Genomic DNA, 17,765 nt, shown 5'->3' on the forward strand with positions numbered 1-17,765 from the left:
GGAACAAATATAATATTTGTATTTGCATGTGGCCTGCGGGCCGTAGTTTGAGGACCCCTGATTTAGAAGGATGAGCCTATAGGTCTTCTGATGGATTGAATGTGTAACATGACATTAAGGGAGAAGACAGGGATGACTAAGGCTACTGATGTGAGCAGCTGATAAGATGAGATTGCCATTATTTTGAGCTACAAGAGTGTTGGATAAGCAGTTCTTTTATTCATTTAAATTTATTTTTCAATACAATGTAAGGTAAGGGTCCAACTGTATTTATTTATTTTTTTGCATGTGGATATCCAGTTTTCTCTGCAGCATTTATTGAAATAATTGTCTTTCTCCCACTAGATAGTCTTGGAAGCTTTCTCAGTACCATTTGACCACATATGAAGGTTTATTTCTGGGTTTTTTATTCTTTTCCATGAAATATGCATCTGTATGTATGCCAGTGCCACACTGTTTTGATTACTATAGCTTTGTCCTAAGTTTTGAAATCAGGAAGTGTGAGACCTCCAACTTTCTTCTTTTTCAAAATTGTCTTGGCTATTCAAGGTCCCTTGAAATTTGATATGAATTTTAAGATGGATTTTTCTATTTTTGCAAAAAAAAAAATCATGGAATTCTGATAGAGATTGCATTGATTCTGTAGATCACTTTGGGTGATATGGATACCTTAACCATATTAAGTCTTATGATCCATAAACAGAGGATGTCTTTCCATCTATTGGTGTCTTCTTTAACTTCTTTCAGCAACATTTTGTAATTTTCAGTGTATAGGTATTTGCCTCCTTGGTTAAAGTTATTGCTTAGTTTCCTTTTGATGGTATATTATTTATTGTTATTTAAAAATTTCCCCCCAGATTTACTAAGGTATATTGACATATAACATTATGTAAGTTTGAGGTGTACAATGTGATGTTTTCACGCATGTATATATGGTGAATTAATTGCCACAGTATGGTTAGTTAATGCAATTTAACATTATTTTAAATGGGAATTGTTTTCTTAATTTCTTTTTTTATTGTTCATTATGCATAGAAAAGCAGCTGATTTTTGTTGAGTTTCTATCTCTGGCCTCCACCTTATAATATTGCTTAACATCCTGCAAACTAATATTCCTAAGAGCACAGTTTGGGAAATAGTGCTCAAAGATATACCTTTTTTGTTGTTATTGTAAAGTATTTTTTTGAATCTATCTGATTTTTCATATCATTTGCAGAAATTTATAACATTTTTAAACAGTTGTGATAAATGATGCTTTTATTTATTTTGAAGGAAAAAAACCATAGAGAATTTGAATAATGTCCATAGTCAAATTAAAACTTGATTTATTTATCTACCAGAACTCTCTCTTTACTTGCATTTTATTAATTCAGTGGACAAAATTTCAAATCTAAGTTCTACTGCCTGTGAGCTATATGGATTTGAACATCCTGTTTCATAATTTCAAGCCTAAACTTTCAAATCTGTAAGACAGAGTAACACCACCAGAATAATTTTTGTTGATGTCAAAGGACACATATATTTATTTCAGTCAGGGAATATTTTAGGTTGGAGAAGAAGAATGTAGGCTTGATTTAGAGTTGGCTATTTTTTTTTTATGTTCTCAGTTATAATATTAAACTTTTAAAAAGTTTATTTCTTCATTCATGGAAAAGTGAAGTCATATATGCAGATGATATGGTCTAGTAATACCATTCATTTATTCTATTATTTAGGCTTGACAGTATTGCTAGTGTTATAAATTTCTCTGATATGTTCTGACACCTGATGTTGGAAAGCACAAAAGAGATAGGGAAGTTAAATGAGATGTTTCTAAACACAATTTCTAAGAAACATTGTTTGAGCAAATTCATAAGTGAGAATCAGATTATTACTTTTTGGTAGCAATCTTCCCTTTTCCCTCTTATAAAATTCAATGCGTTGTGCAAGAATAAACTAATTAATAAGGATAAAACATCATTGCTGCACTTGAAATCATTGATCGCAGAGGCTTAACCTGAGTTCTTTTCTCTTTCTCATATTCAAAGTTGTAAAACAGATTTGCCCCTAAAGATTGTAATTATTCTTGTCTTTAATCTCAGTTCTCTCAGAGAAATGTAAACTAACTTCCTATCACAAGCCTTAGAGGTGACATTGTTGCTATCTTATTGATGACAATTTGCTTTCTTCTGTACATAATATAGTTGCAGTCACTTCCCAAAGGTTTATTTCTTAAGCAGAAAAGTCTGTTCTAGTGTAAAATACTCTAAATAAGAAAAATCAGCAGTATGTGGTTGATTTTTAACTCTGGTTGGAGGCAGGAAGAAAAGAAAAGACAGAGAAATCTTATTGTTATTAGAGGTGGTGTCAGCTGATGCCTCCATCCACGTGCCATCCGGGTGTCTCTGGTCTGTATCCTAGTGTCTGCAGGAGCTCTGCTCCCTGCTCAGGGTAAGAGGGCAGGATTCCATGTCACTGGTTCATCTCACCTGTCAAAGCCCTGTCTCAGCAGGTTCAGAAACAGTCAGTTGTCTGTCAAAACCACAAATGCTCAAGAATGCATTCATCCTTCTATTCTCTTATTTGTTGATTTACTCATTTGCTCATCAACAAGTATGTATTGAGCACATTGTATAAGGCACTTTTGGGGAAATGAAAATAATATAATTATTATTATATTATTTCCAGAGATGAAAATAATATAATTTCTGACCTCAAGGAACTCTCAGTTCATTGAGGTGACAAATATATACCTTTGCTACAGTACGATTAGAGCACAGAGAAAGGACACTTTACCATGAGGTGGAGGGAGAAGGTTGCACTTGAGATTAAAATATGAATGCAGCTTTCCCAACCTGAGTGGAGTTTGAGATTCTAGGTGTAGGGGACAGCTTACACAAAGGTAATTCGGTGTTGGTACACGAGGATGGCCACTGCTCAGGCAGCTCACCTTCGGCTCTGCGCTGGCTGCCAGGCTGCTGCCTGTCCTCGGCTGGGAAGGAACAGTGCTTCCTCTTCCCCATCTCCAGGGCACGAGCACCCAGGTGAGAACTGAGCCTGATGTCTTGGCAGGTGGCAGGGTTGGGTGGGTCCTGTCTATCTTCGCTTCCAGAAGGTGGCTGTTATCCTCGCCTTGAAACCTTATATGAATCTGCTGGAGCAATCAGACTTCTTAAGATTCTCTTGGCCTCTGCATCACTCGATGGTCTACGTGCCTCTTAGACTTTGTACATGGCACTGAGATCGAATTTTCCTTGAGACTTGCAGCTCTGCTGTTACTCCCTGCAGGCTTCCTCTGCTTCTTGTTGGGTTGAGCGTCCTCCTTCTTCCCACATATTGGCCGGTTTACAAACACTCAACTTCCATCTGGGTCTTCATCTGGATAAAAAGAGGTTGTTTCAGAAATACGTTGTCAATCAGGACTTTAAACTGTAAAGGGCAGTTGAGGACGTAAAGGGAATATAGGCGGACAGTAGGAAAATAAAACAGAAAACAGTAGTGAAGAAGAGAAAACAAATGCTAAAAGTAGTAAAGTGGTATAGTCTTGATATATATTATTGGAATAATATAATTTAAATTATATATTTAAATTACATAAATTATAAATGTTAAAATTATATAAATTATCTCTATCTATCTATCTATCTATCATCTATCTATCTATCTATCTATCTATCTATCTATCTATCTCCAAAGCTTTCTGGGAAAGGATGTGGATGCATTGATTGTGTGAACAGATAACTATGGCTTAACAACATTTATTTTACAATAATTATTTAAAATTTTCGTATCTATTAATTCTTTACACAAACTCTCCATATGACCCCTCAATTATAAAAGCAGCCTTGGCTCTACCTGACATTTACCTTTTGGTGCAATCTGAGCACTCTAGCAAATTGGGGCTTTCCTGGGAGGAGCTGCTGAGGGTATGATGTGGGAAGACACTGGCAGGGCTTGCTGAACAGAGGAGGTGATGCACCTCCGTTCCTAAGGTTGCAGGTTAGAAAGACCACCTGCCTTTCTTTGGGTGGCCAGCTGGTGGTGGTTGAGGTGGAATTATCCCCCGGATGCTCTGTGGGGCCTGGGGCCAGGGCACTGACAAAATGCAATAGTGCACGATCATAACGGCAAAACTGCTGATCCATTTGACCAAATATGATCCAATTAAAGGAAAGAAGAAAAATCAGACAATCTCGTCATTTGACAGCAGTAAGTTCAAATCGTCACAGCATTGCCACTGGAGCCTCAGTCTTACACCTTTGACAGGAATTGGTATAACAGGACTAAGTGAAATCTACACTATTAGGAATTCCCTCCAGGACACCAAGACAGCTACTGGGACTCACATTTGTGGTCTTTGGTCCTTTTGCCCCAAATACAAACCTTGGGTAATCATCTGATGAATTTTGTGCACTTTTCCATGAGCTTCCCCAGCAGAGTTTCCCTCCTCTTTTTTGTCAGTTACAAGATGCTAGTATGCTAATGTGATGATGTCAGCCTAGACGGAGATCATAAATATTCAAATCAATTCCATGTAGTGCTCATTATGTGACTGGCTGTAGCTCTAGTAAAAGAGGAGTAAAACACAGCCCTGATCCTCAGAGAAGCAGGCTAATTAATTGGGGGGAATACTAAAAGCTAGGTACGATGTAGTCTTATGTTATTATACCTGGACACACTGAATTCTGGCAACATATGACAAAGGACCCAATATGTACATCCCAGACAAAGAATTTTAGTAATTTTAGTATTCATGTTGTGAACATATTGGGACTTCAGTAATTTTGAAGAATGAATAGGAGTTGGGTAGACAGAATGGTGGGGTGAAGACATTCCTGGAAAAATAACAGAGCAGAGTTTAGGGAGGCAGAAGGAAGATAGGGAGGCAGCCTGGTTGAACCAACATGTATAGCAGCCAGAAAGATAATGTTGAAATATCATCCTATATAATAAAAGGCTAATATGCAAGTCGACCAAACAGCAGAAGAACCAGTCGCTATGACGTGCACTGACCACCAGGGGGCAGATGCTCAATGCAGGAGCTGCCCCCTGGTGGTCAGTGTGCTCCCACAGGGGGAGCGCCACTCAGCCAGAAGCTGGGCTCATGGCTGGTGAGCGCAGCAGAGTTGGCGGGAGCCTCTCCCGCCTCTGCGGCAGTGCTAAGGATGTCTGACTGATGGCTTAGGCTCACTCCCTGAGCCGGCAGTCAGACATCCCCCAAGGGCTCCTGGACTGGTAGAGGGCACAGACCGGGCTAAGGGGACCACCCCAGTGCATGATTTTTGTGCATCGGGCCTCTAGTGTTATACATAAACAGTGGTAGGCCATGAAGATGAGCTAGTTCTTTATTTTGGAGAAAATTAGGAATTGGGGGAGTTATTTGGGCAGGGAACTTGTGAATAGGTAAATTTACTTGTTAGTTTCTTGAAAAGAAAAAGTATATTAGATATGGAAAAGAGGGAAGGCAAGAAGACAAGTTTGGAGGCTGGGGCAGAAATCTTGAGGGAACATAAGTATCCTTGGATTAAGTTGTGGTGACGAGAACAGAAATGATCAGAAAAAATTAATAGCACTATGCACTATGCACTAACACATAGCACTATGATGTGGCAAATGCTCTTATAAGCCCTTTTCTTTATTACTTATTAGTCCTTGTAAAAACTCTATGTGGTATGTACCATTAAAATCATCCCCATCTTACAGATGAGGAAACTGAGGCAATGAGAGGTTGTGTAACTTCTCTATGGCACATAACTATTAAATGGTAGAGCCTGGACCCAATCAGACAATATGACTACACTGTCTGTGCTCTTAACTGCTAAGTCCCATTGCCTCTGGGATGGATAAAATGGATGTTTATGAGGAAATTTGGATAGTACTTGGAAATTATATATTGTATGTGAAGATAAACAGCATCATCTCTTTCCCTTAAATAGCTTTTAACTGTTTATTTAACGTAGTGTATTGTTTGAGTTAAGGATAGATAATACACTGTAGAAATGGAATGATGGGAGATAAATTTTTAAATGTTTTTCTTTGATTTTTTTAAAAAAAGAGGAGAGATAACAAATCTATTCAAATGCCTTTAAAGTGATGGGCATTTATATTTCCAGATACAAATTTTGTATTTGCCATATCAGAGATGTAATCCTATATAATAAAGAGGCAATATGCAAATTGACCATCACGCCCTCACACATGATGGTTGCCCCTTTGTGGTCACAAGATGGCCACACCCATGTGGTCACAAGATGGCCGCCACAAGATGGCCAGCAGGGGAGGGCAATTGCGAGGGACCAGGCCAGCAGGGGAGGGCAATTGCGAGGGACCAGGCCAGCATGGGAGTGCAGTTAGGGGTGACCAGGCCTGCAGAAGAGGGCAGTTAGGGACAACTAGGCTGGCAGGGGAGGGCAGTTGTGGACTATCAGGCCAGCAGGGGAGCAGTTAGGAGTCAATCAGGCTGGCAGGGGAGTGGCTAGGGGGTGATCAGGCTGGCAGGCTGAAGCAGTTAGGGGCAATCAGGCAGGCAGGCAGGGGAGTGGTTGGGCGCCAGCAGTCCTGGATTGTGAAAGGGATCCAAGATTGGAGAGGGTGCAGGCTGGGCTGAGGGACACCCTCGTCCCCCCTCCAGTGCATGAATTTTGTGCACCGGGCCTCTAGTTTGCATATATAATTGATTGATTTATACTATATGCAAAACCAAATTGAGGCCTTTTGTACATATTAGATTAATTAATTGTGGGTTTCGTAGTAAAATGCAAATATTTTCTTTTGTAAGGTTGGCAATTTTTCAAAAAGCTTTTGGGTGACTTAGTAATGTGCCAACAAATAGCCTGCTTTCAGCTTTACTGTAATAGGAATACTCAGTACTTATGTTTGAAGACAGAAAAAGGCCTATAAAGAAGAGTGTTTATATCTTTTCTCCTGTTCTTACTCTTTAAATTGTGAATTATACTTCTAAGGAAAGGACAGTCTCACACTTGGCATAGCATCAAACATTATTAAATACTAGGGGCCCAGTGAATGAATTCATGCACCTTGAAAGGAACTGTGGGCTGCAAGGCTGCGGTGATCACAGGGTCAGATCTCAGCCCATCCTCCGTGCCCCCGCCTGGCCCTACCAGCCACAGTCCCCGGTCCCCTGTCTGCCGGCAGCCCTGCTCCCACTGCCACCACTCCCACGCGCTGATGGTGCAGAGTTATTGGGGCCAGCGCCAGCAGCGAGTGTGAGTGGGGCCAGTGCCTTCAGTGGATGCGAGTGGTGGCTGCTGCTCTGATAGCCCATCAGGAGCAAGGGGAGGTGGAGAAACCCTCAGGAGCAATCAGGGCCGGCAGCCACTGCTCACGCCTGCTGACAGCTCTGAGTGATCAGGACCGGCTCTGGGAGCTGGCAGTGGGTGCAAGCCGTGGCTCCAGCACCAGCTACGGGTGCGAGAGGAAGCTGCTGGCCCCAATTGCCCCTCAGGAGCTGGGGGAGGTAGAGAAGCCCTCAGGGGCAATAGGGGCTGGAAGCCACTGCTTGCATCTGCTGATGGCACTGAGTGATTGGGGCTGGCGCTGGGCTCTGGCAGTGGGGGTGAGCGGTGGCTCTGGCGCTGGCAGCAGGTGTGAGCACTGGGTGGACTGTGGCACATGGGAGCAAAGAATTTTCACTAACCACCAGAGGCTCACCCCATTGACAGCGACCAGTGCCCTGCCTTGGGCTCGTGCCCCTGCTCACTTGCTCCACCATCCTGCCATGGCTGACCTCCGCCATGTACCGCACTCTGCCTCCTACTGCTGATGCCTGCCATGTTCCACACATGCCTCCTGGTGTCAGCGCACGCCATAGTGACCGGTTGTTCGGTTGTTCGGTTGTTCCACCATTCAGTTTATTTGCATATTAGGGTTTTATATATATAGATGTGGTTGCCATCTTCTTTCAGAGTAACTTTGTAAGTTGCTTTATAAAAATGCTAACAACTTTATGCTAATAACTAATAGACTCGGATAGAAGTGTAGAGCATTTTAATTAATGTCATATTTGAGTGGATTCATTGTTTCCAGCTTAATGGGGGAGATAAAATCATAAAATATTTTTATGATTATAAAAAATAATATATTTGCAATATAGATAATTTGAAAGTACAGTGAAGTAGAAAAAAGAAAAGCTAATACTCACAACCTGGAACTATTGTATTTTTTTATAGTATTCTTTACTTTCATATATGAGCACAGCTAATTGGGATCATATTTAATTATTGCTTTTATCTTGCATTCATTTTTTATTTAACATTATGTCAGAAACATCTCATTAAAATTCTTTGAAAACAATCATGATATAGTAGAATTTAATGATTCAGTTATTTGAACATTTATTTCTACTTCTTCCCTATTACAAATAATGCATAATGAACATCTTACCTAATAATAGACAAACACGTAAATTGACCATACCTTCGCTTTGCCTTAAGCCACACCCACCAGCCAATTAGAGTGACTATATGCAAATTAACCCAACTGAGATGGTGGCCAGCAGCCATGGAGCTGGAGCGAGCAGGAGGCTTGCTTGCTCCAGTGACGGAGGAAGCCAGCCGACCGCCAGCTCTGAGCTCCACTCAAAAGCAACAAAATTTCAATTATAGAAGGTAAATAAGCCCCAGATACTTGCTTTCAGCAGGCCATGGCCACGGAGCTGGAGAGAGCAGGAGGCTTGCTTGCCCCTGCAATGGAAGAAGCCAAGCTTCCCAGCGGCTGCTGCTTCCTCTCAAGGCAACAAAGTTTCAATTATAGAAGGTAAATACACCCCAGATACCTGCTTCCAGTAGCCATGGCCATGGAGCTGAAGCGAATAAAAAAAAGAACAAAAAAAGGAAAGGCTGGGAGCTTCAGTCACCAGAGGTCTTGGTCAGTCTGAAATCAGCCATCAACCCTTCACCCAGGCTGGCCAGGCATCCCAGTGGGGACCCCCACCCTGAAGGGGGTTTGGGCATCCTGCAAACACCCATCAGCCCCTCACCCAGGCTGGCCAGGCACCCCAGCGGGACCCCCACCCTGATCTGGGACACCCTTCAGGACAAACCAGCCAGCCCCCACCCATGCACCAGGCCTCTATCCTATATAATATAAGGGCAATATGCAAACTGACCCTAACAGCAGAAGGACTGGGAATGACTGATCACTATGACACACACTGACCACCAGGGGGCAGACGCTCAATGCAGGAGCTGCCCCCTGGTGGTCAGTGCCCTCCCACAGGAGGACCTCAGCTCACAAGCCAGGCTGATGGCTGCCAGTACAGCGGTGGTGGTGGGAGCCTCTCCCGCCTCCTCAGCAGCACTAAGGATGTCCGACTGCAGCTTAGGCCTGCTCCCCACTGGCAAGTGGACATCCCCCGAGGGCTGCCAGGCTGCCAGAGGGATGTCTGACTGCCAGCTTAGGCCCAATACCCCGGGGAGCAGGCCTAAGCCAGCAGGTGGTCATCTTCTGAGGGGTCCCAGACTGCAAGAAGGCATAGGCTGGGCTGAGGGACCCCCCGAGTGCACAAATTTTTGTGCACTGAGCCTCTAGTTCTATATAATAAAAGGCTAATATGCAAAAACAGTGGAACAACAGAACAACCAAACAATCAGTTGCAATGATATGTGCTGACTACCAGGGGGCATGTGAAGAACATGGTGGGAATTGGCAGCAGGCGGCAGAGCGTGGAACATGGTAGGCATTGGCCATGGTGGGATGCTGGAGCAGGGGAGTGGGGGCACCAGACCAAGGCGGGGCTCTGGTCGCTGTCATTGGGGTGAGCATCTGGTGGATACTGAAAATTCTTTGCTCCTGTGAGGCATGCTTCTGCCTGGCGCTTGCTCCTGCTGCTACACCAGCCCCACTCGCACCTGCTGCTGGTGCCTGGCGCCAGTTCCAATCACTCGGCAGCATCAGAGTGTGTGAGCAGTGGCTGCCAGTCCTGATCACCTCTGAGGGCTTCTCCACCTCCCCCTGCTCTTGAGGGGTGATTGGGGGAGCAACCACTGCTTGCACTTGCTGACAGCACCGGCCCCGCTCGCACCTGCTGCTGATGCCAGCCCAAATTGCTCTGCGCCATCAGTGGGTGCGAGCGGTGGCAGTGGGAGTGGGGCTGCTGGCAGACAGGGGACCGGGGGCCATGGTGTGAGGGGCTGGGTGGGGGCACGGAGGATCGACTGAGACCCGCCCCTGTGCCTACAGCAGCCTTGTGGCCCACAGTTCCTTTAAAAGTGCACAAATTTGTGCACTGGGCCCCTAGTCCTATGTAAAAAAGTGGCAATATGCAAATTGACCATCACTCCAACACACAAAGATGGTCGTCCCCATGTGGTCAAAGATGGCCACCCCCATGTGGACACAAGATGCCCGGCAGGGGAGGGCAGTTAGGAGAGAACAGGCCTGAAAGGGAGGAAAATTGGGGGCCACCAAGACTGCAGGGGAGGGCAGTTGAGGGCAACCAGGCCTGCAGGGGAGGGCAATTAGCGGGGACCAGGCCTGAAAGGGAGGGCAGTTGGGGGTGATCAGGCCTGCAGGGGAGGGCAGTTGGGGGTGATCAGGCTTGCAGGGGACGACAGTTGAGGGGGACCCAGGCCAGCAGGGGAGCAAAGTTGGGGGGGACCAGCCCTGCAGAAGAGGGCAGTGGAGGAAATAGGCCTACAGGGGAGGGCAGTTGAGGGGAACCAGGCTTGCAGGGGAGGGAAGTTGGGGGAAACCAGGCCTGAATGGGAGGACAGTTAGGTGGGATCAGGCCTGCAGGGGAAGGCAGTTGGGGTGACCAGGCCTGCAGGGGAGGGCAGTTAGGGGCAACTAGGCCGGCAGGGGAGGGCAGTTAGGGGCACATGGGCCAGCAGGGGAGCAGTTAGGCATCGATAAAGCTGGCAAGGGAGTGGTTAGGGGCAATCAGGCAGACAGACAGGCGAGCGGTTGGGAGCCATCAGTCCTGGATTGTGAGAGCAATGTCTAACTACCCGTTTAGGCCCAATACCACCAGGATTGGGCCTAAACAAGCAGTCGGACATCCCTTGAGGGGTCCCAGATTGGAGAGGGTTCAGCCTGGGCTGAATACCCCCATGCACAAATTTTGTGCACCGGGCCTCTAGTAGAATATAAAACAAAGAGTGAACCCTAATGTCGACCGTGGGCTCTCAGTGATAATGATGGGTCAATGTAAATTCAACAACACCATTTTGGTGTAGGCTGTTGATAGTAGGGGAAATAGTGGGCAGCAGAATTTGGGAACTCTTATTTTCTGTTCAATTTTTCTGAAAGCCTAAAAGTGCTAAAAAATCTATTAATTAAAACCCAAACAAATTATATTCTACATAGCTGAACACTTGAAGCAGCTGTGGCAGTCACATTTTGGCAAACCTCAAGTACAGAATCCAGACATTCACGTCTGTACTCAAGGCAGCAGACAACAATGAGGGTATCCTGGACAGAGCACAGGAATCATTGGGATACAAGTTAATTTAGCTGTGAGTTCTCCACCTTTTATTCTTTATTGAGAGTGTTCAAACCAGGTTGCTTTTCCTTCCTCATTTTAACTAATCTTTCCATCATCCTTTTATTCCTCTTAACACATTCAGGGCATAACATATTATCTTCCAGGTCTAAGGATGGGAAAGCGTCAGTCAGTAGAGAGGGATCATTTTTGTGGGAGTGTCAGGCATCTAGGCCTGACCTGCAGGGGAATTTCAGGCAAATCCAACCCTTTTTATCCTCCAAGAGAGGTCTGCCATGGACCACACACCACCTGACACCAGATGCTTGCAGCAGGAAGGTCCCAGCAGGTATAAGAATGGAACATGAAATCACAGCCTCAGATTGCATGGCTCTTGCAGCAATTCTTGACCATGCTGCCAACATGGCCTCCTGAAGCTGTCACTTCAATAACAGTATTGGTCCCTTCCCCTCTCTTACTCATCTGACAGCATGTCTCATTCCTTGCTCTCTTGGTCACCAGCTTGCATTTCCTCAAACATGACTGTGATGTGGCCTCCTGTGGTGTCTCAGCAATACCCTTTACACTGTCTCTGTGCTCCCCACTCATTTGTTTTTCTTTGGAGCAAGCATGTTCCCTGCACCTCAGATAAACCTCTATTTTCTTGCCATCAGTACTCAAATTCAATATTTCATGCCAATTCTGCAAAGTGTTGCAACACACTTTATTAATTGAAGGCAAAATGGAAAGCAAAGGAGGGATTGGTTTGGGGCAAGCTTTGAATTGTTCATTTGTTTGAGGAAGATAAACTTTATCGTTTGTCCTAGGCATCTTCAGTTTGGCTTCTGAGGTTGATGAAATATTTGGCTTCATTTGATGTTCTTCGTTACATTCCTCATCAAATGGAACCAATCACACTTAATTCATTGAATTCATCCTCAAAGAAACCCTTTTCACTGCTATCAGAACTTGAGCTTGCCATTTCCAGGAACACTCAGAGGAAGGCAAAGCCAGCCGTGTTATATAAAACATTTTAATGCTTTTGATACATACTGTGAAATTGTTATCCAGAGTGGCTATACAAATTTATTCATAATTATGTCAATATCTACCTCCTGGTATTTATGCACTTGTGTAATCTCTTCCATGTGAATAGGGTCAACCTTTGTAAACCAATATAATAAATGAAAGTGAAGGCTAGTCAAGGGACATTGTGGCATCTGCCTTGCCTTCTCTTGGATCCCATGACTTGGGAAAAGCCAGGTGCCATATTATGAGAACACCTAAGTAGCCCCAAGGAGTGGTCCATGTGGCCAGGAGCCGAGTGAGGCCTCTTGCCAAGAGCCAGCAAGGACCCGAGTCCTCCAGTCAACAACCATGAATGAGGCATCATGCAAGTGTCCTCCAGCTCTCGTCCAGCCTTCAGATGACTTCAGCCCTGGCCAACACCTGGTGGCCACCTCATGAGAACTCCTGAGCCAGAACCACCCAGCTAAGTTACTACTGGATTCTTGACCTTCAGGAACTGTGAAAGATAATAAATTTTTGTTGTTTTATTTGTTACCCTTTAAAGAAAATTCATTACACATCAGTAGTTAAATAATACCCACTCCTACTAGCAGCTGGGATGGAGTCCTTGCTGGCATTGTAATTTTTAAGCTAATTTGGCAGTTAAAAATTATTTTGTTTTATTTACACATTTTAGTTAATAATTTTCTCATGTTTATGAATCATTTTTTCACTTCCAATTGATAATTTATGTCCATCCAGTTTTTAAATTAGGGTCTCAGTGATATTTCTAGGATTTTAATTTCTATCAAGAACCAATACAACATCATAAAGATGCCAATATAGATCACAAGGGAGCTTTAGACATGCATAATTTCAAAGATTTTGTTAGAATAACAAAGGTCAAGACTTGGACAATTAACTCTCAAAGATGCATTTTGGTATTTTTGCTGGTACCCTCTCTGATTATTAAAGCAATCATGTGGCAGATTGTATATTTCAAAAATGCTGCAACAATATTTTGCATCTACAATGCTCCCCCTATACTGTGAATTTGAAAGTCCTTCCACTGAGCATTTGGGTTTATGTCACCTTGGAATGGATGGACTTGGGACTGCACAAATTCAAGTGAGGTTATGTGAATTTAAAATTAGATCATAAAAGATATTATAGCTCCTTTCTGACTCGTGCTTGGAACTCCACTACACTAATGCAAGGAAGTCCAACTAGCCCACTTGGAGAAGACAGTTGGTGAGGCCCCTCACAGGTTTTCTAGTGAACAGCTCAGCTGAGCTTCTTGTCATCAGCTAGCATGAATTGCCAAATATGAGGGTGGAGATGCCTCCAGATAATTCCAGCCCCTAGACATTGGGTCACCTCCAATCTTTGAGTCTTCCCAATTAGGTCTGCAAAAATTTTAAGAGTTGAAATTACAAAGTCTACTCTGCCCTGGTTGAATTCCTGACCTACAGAGTCTGTGAGCATCCTAAAGCCATTGTTTTATGGGTGGTTTGTTATGTAGTAATAGTAAGTGGAAAAACAACCATATAAGGAACGGTAGGCTACTCAGATGTTCTTAATCCTCATTTTATTTTTATTTTATTTTTTTTAAATATTTTATTGATTTTCTTTTACAGAGAGGAAGGGAGAGAGATAGAGAGCCAGAAACATCGATGAGAGAGAAACATCGATCAGCTGCCTCCTGCACACCTCCCACTGGGGATGTGCCCGCAACCAAGGTACATGCCCTTGGCCGGAATCGAACCTGGGACCCTTCAGTCCGCAGGCCGATGCTCCATCCACTGAGCCAAACCGGTTTTGGCTTTAATCCCCATTTTAGACCTAAGGAAATTCAGGCAAAGAGAGAAAGAGAAGGAAGAAACATTTTCAGGGTTTTATAATAAGTTAAATAGTAGACTTCTTTCACCATTGGGCATTCTTTCAAAGATACAACTAGTGCTATAATGGAGACTTTTACACTCAATCACTCGTTCAGAAATATTTATTGAATAGTACCACTAAGTTGTAGCCAGTATATGAGGTTTTGAGGGTTCAATGATGAGCAAAGAGCAGACATGGACTCCATCTCCATGGCAATTATAGGCCAGCACAGGAGAGAGATATCCACCAAATAATCACACACATACTAATGCTTAACAATGGAGTTCATCAAATAAAGGGAATTTTCACAGGTTCTAAGAGCAAAACCAAAATGATAGTGGCTAGGGAAATTTGAAGAACTGGCATTTGAATTGAGAACTGAAGAATGGGAAATGTGTTTAGCTATATTTTGGTTTTCTTTTCCCACTTTATTTAGTGTGTTTTTTTGGTGTGTTTTTTGTTTTGTTTTGTTTTGTTAATCCTCACTTGAGGATATTTTTCCATTGAATTTTAGAGAGAGTGGAAGGGAGAGGGAGAGACAGAGAAAAACATTGATGTGAGAGACACATCGATTGGTTGCCTCTTGCATGCACCAGACCAGGGTTGGGGAATCTGCAACCAAGGTACGTGCCCTTGATTAGAATTGAACCTGGGGACCTTCAGTCTGCAGGCTGATGCTCTATCCATTGAGCCAAACCAGCCAGGTTAATTAGGGTTTTTTGTTCACTTTTTGGCATTAAATTATATACTGCTTGAGGCCAGGAAATGTGGTTTCTATTTTACTTAAATCATTCAACAGAGTATACTTATGGCTTCTGTAAATGACTTAATGGAACACAATGGACTCAAGCATAATTTAACTTAAGACTCCATTTCTATAATTGTTTTATAATACTGCTTTTATATAACTTACCTCCAGGGGTTAGCTGAAACTCTATATCACCTAAACAAATCCGTTTTAATGAGTGTGAGGCCAGTGGGTTGGCACACTGATTTACAGTGGAGGATTCAATTACTGATGAACCATGCATTTATTTGACAAAATTATGAGTTATGTCCACTAATGACATTAGTGTTTTCTGTGCTATTAATTATATAGAAACACTTAGTGGTTAATAATTGGCAATATAAACAGGTAACAATTTATGAAGATTTACCAAATGGAATTTATCCTTTTTTTTTTTTTTTTTTTTTTTTTTTTTTTCATAATCACTTTAATACATTTATTTTTTTTTTTTTTTTTTTTTATAATTTTTATTTCTTAAAGTATTACAAAGAGTATTACATATGTCTCCTTTTTCCCCCCCATGACATTCCCCCGGCCCCTACCCCCCGCCCCCCCTGCCCCGTGTCTTGTGTCCATTGGTTAATCTTATATGCATGCATATAAGTCCTTCAGTTGGTCTCTTAATCCCCCCCCCCCAACCCTCCCCAGGCTCCCCATTGTAGTTTAACATTCTGTTCAATGTTGCTCTGCTTCTGTATCTACACCTGTTCATCAGTCCATACTGGTCCCCTTTATTTGTCCCAACCTCACTGGAGTAGTCTCAACCTCACCAGGGCCGTCTGAGCCTCACCAGGGCCATTTCAACCTCACCGGGGTCTTCCCTACCTCACGGGGGCCGTTTCAACCTCACCGGGGTCGTCCCTACCACACCAGGGCCGTTTCAACCTGACTGGGGTTGTCTCTACCACACCGGGGCTGTTTCAACCTGACCGGGGTTGTCCCTACCACACCGGGGCCGTTTCGACCTGACTGGGGTCGTCCCTACCTCACGGGGGCCGTTTCAACCTGACCGGGGTTGTCCCTACCACGCCGGGGCCGTTTCGACCTCACCGGGGTCTTCCCTACCTCACGGGGGCCGTTTCAACCTGACCGGGGTTGTCCCTACCACGCCGGGGCCGTTTCGACCTGACTGGGGTCGTCCCTACCTCACGGGGGCTGTTTCAACCTCACCGGGGTCGTCCCTACCTCACGGGGGCCGTTTCAACCTGACCCGGGTTGTCCCTACCACGCCGGGGCCGTTTCGACCTGACTGGGGTCGTCCCTACCTCACGGGGGCCGTTTCAACCTGACCGGGGTTGTCCCTACCACGCCGGGGCCGTTTCGACCTGACTGGGGTCGTCCCTACCTCGCGGGGGCTGTTTCAACCTCACCGGGGTCGTCCCTACCTCACGGGGGCCGTTTCAACCTGACCGGGGTTGTCCCTACCACGCCGGGGCCGTTTCGACCTGACTGGGGTCGTCCCTACCTCTCGGGGGCCGTTTCAACCTGACCGGGGTTGTCCCTACCACGCCGGGGCCGTTTCGACCTGACTGGGGTCGTCCCTACCTCACGGGGGCTGTTTCAACCTCACCGGGGTCGTCCCTACCACACCGGGGCCATTTCGACCTGACTGGGGTCGTCCCTACCTCACGGGGGCCGTTTCAACCTCACCGGGGTTGTCCCTACCACACCGGGGCTGTTTCAACCTGACCGGGGTTGTCCCTACCACGCCGGGGCCGTTTCGACCTGACTGGGGTCGTCCCTACCTCACGGGGGCCGTTTCGACCTGACTGGGGTCGTCCCTACCTCACGGGGGCCGTTTCAACCTGACCGGGGTTGTCCCTACCACGCCGGGGCCGTTTCGACCTGACTGGGGTCGTCCCTACCTCACGGGGGCTGTTTCAACCTTGCCGGGGTCGTCCCTACCACACCGGGACCGTTTCAACCTCACCGGGGCCATCCCAGCCTTACCAGGGAAACAGGATGTTTGGTCCTCTGTCCCCTGCCGGCCGCTCCCCACTAGACAAAATCTCCAGGCATTCCTGGTGGTTGCACATCCAGCGCTCCTGCCCTCCACCAAGTGCACAGACTGCCTGTCTGCTGTCCCGCAGTGCCCCACCAGAGACTGGGACCAGTGGGCATGTTTGTGCGCTTGCTGGTACAGCAGTTCCACAGTGCCAGCCGAGTCAGGCCCAGCCCTGGCCGGCCCCGGACCCGACTCTGCCCCCCCGATTGCATCCCTCCCAGATGCAAGGAGCTGAAATCTGCAGCCTGCTGGGATGGGCTCTGTACTTGGTGCTTCAGCACATCCTACTCAGTCTCTATGCGCTTCTTTCTATGCGAGGAGTTGAAATCTGCAGTTTGTTGGGTTGGGCTCTGTACTTGGTGTCACATCCTACTCAGTCTCAATGTTCTTTCTCTCCTTCCAGTTGTAGAGCTACCACTGGGCCAAGTTTCCCATGGTTCTGTATGATAGGTGTTTGTCTGATATTTGGTAGTTTCGATGTTGTTGTGCGAGGTAGCACGCACAGGTCTCTTCCTTATGCCGCCATCCTGGTTCTCCTGGGTCTGCTTCTTGAGTGTGTCTCTCATGGCTGCGAGCAGTTGAAGTCTGCAATTTGTTGGGACAGGCTGCAAAAGCGCATGTGGGTCTTTTTGTGCACCTGGCACAGCTTGGATGGGGATGTAAAT

The 17,765-nt window shown here is 45.2% G+C and overlaps 1 pseudogene; it reads right to left on the bottom strand.

Moving 5' to 3' along the window:
- Positions 1-11,609: 11,609 nt before the first annotated feature.
- Positions 11,610-12,401, bottom strand: LOC139005901 (developmental pluripotency-associated protein 2 pseudogene; annotated as a pseudogene).
- Positions 12,402-17,765: the final 5,364 nt, after the last annotated feature.

Source organism: Myotis yumanensis, unplaced genomic scaffold (genome assembly GCF_028538775.1).
Source record: "Myotis yumanensis isolate MYYU_CA2020_CCGP unplaced genomic scaffold, mMyoYum1.0.hap1 SCAF_1, whole genome shotgun sequence".
NCBI lineage: Eukaryota > Metazoa > Chordata > Mammalia > Chiroptera > Vespertilionidae > Myotis > Myotis yumanensis.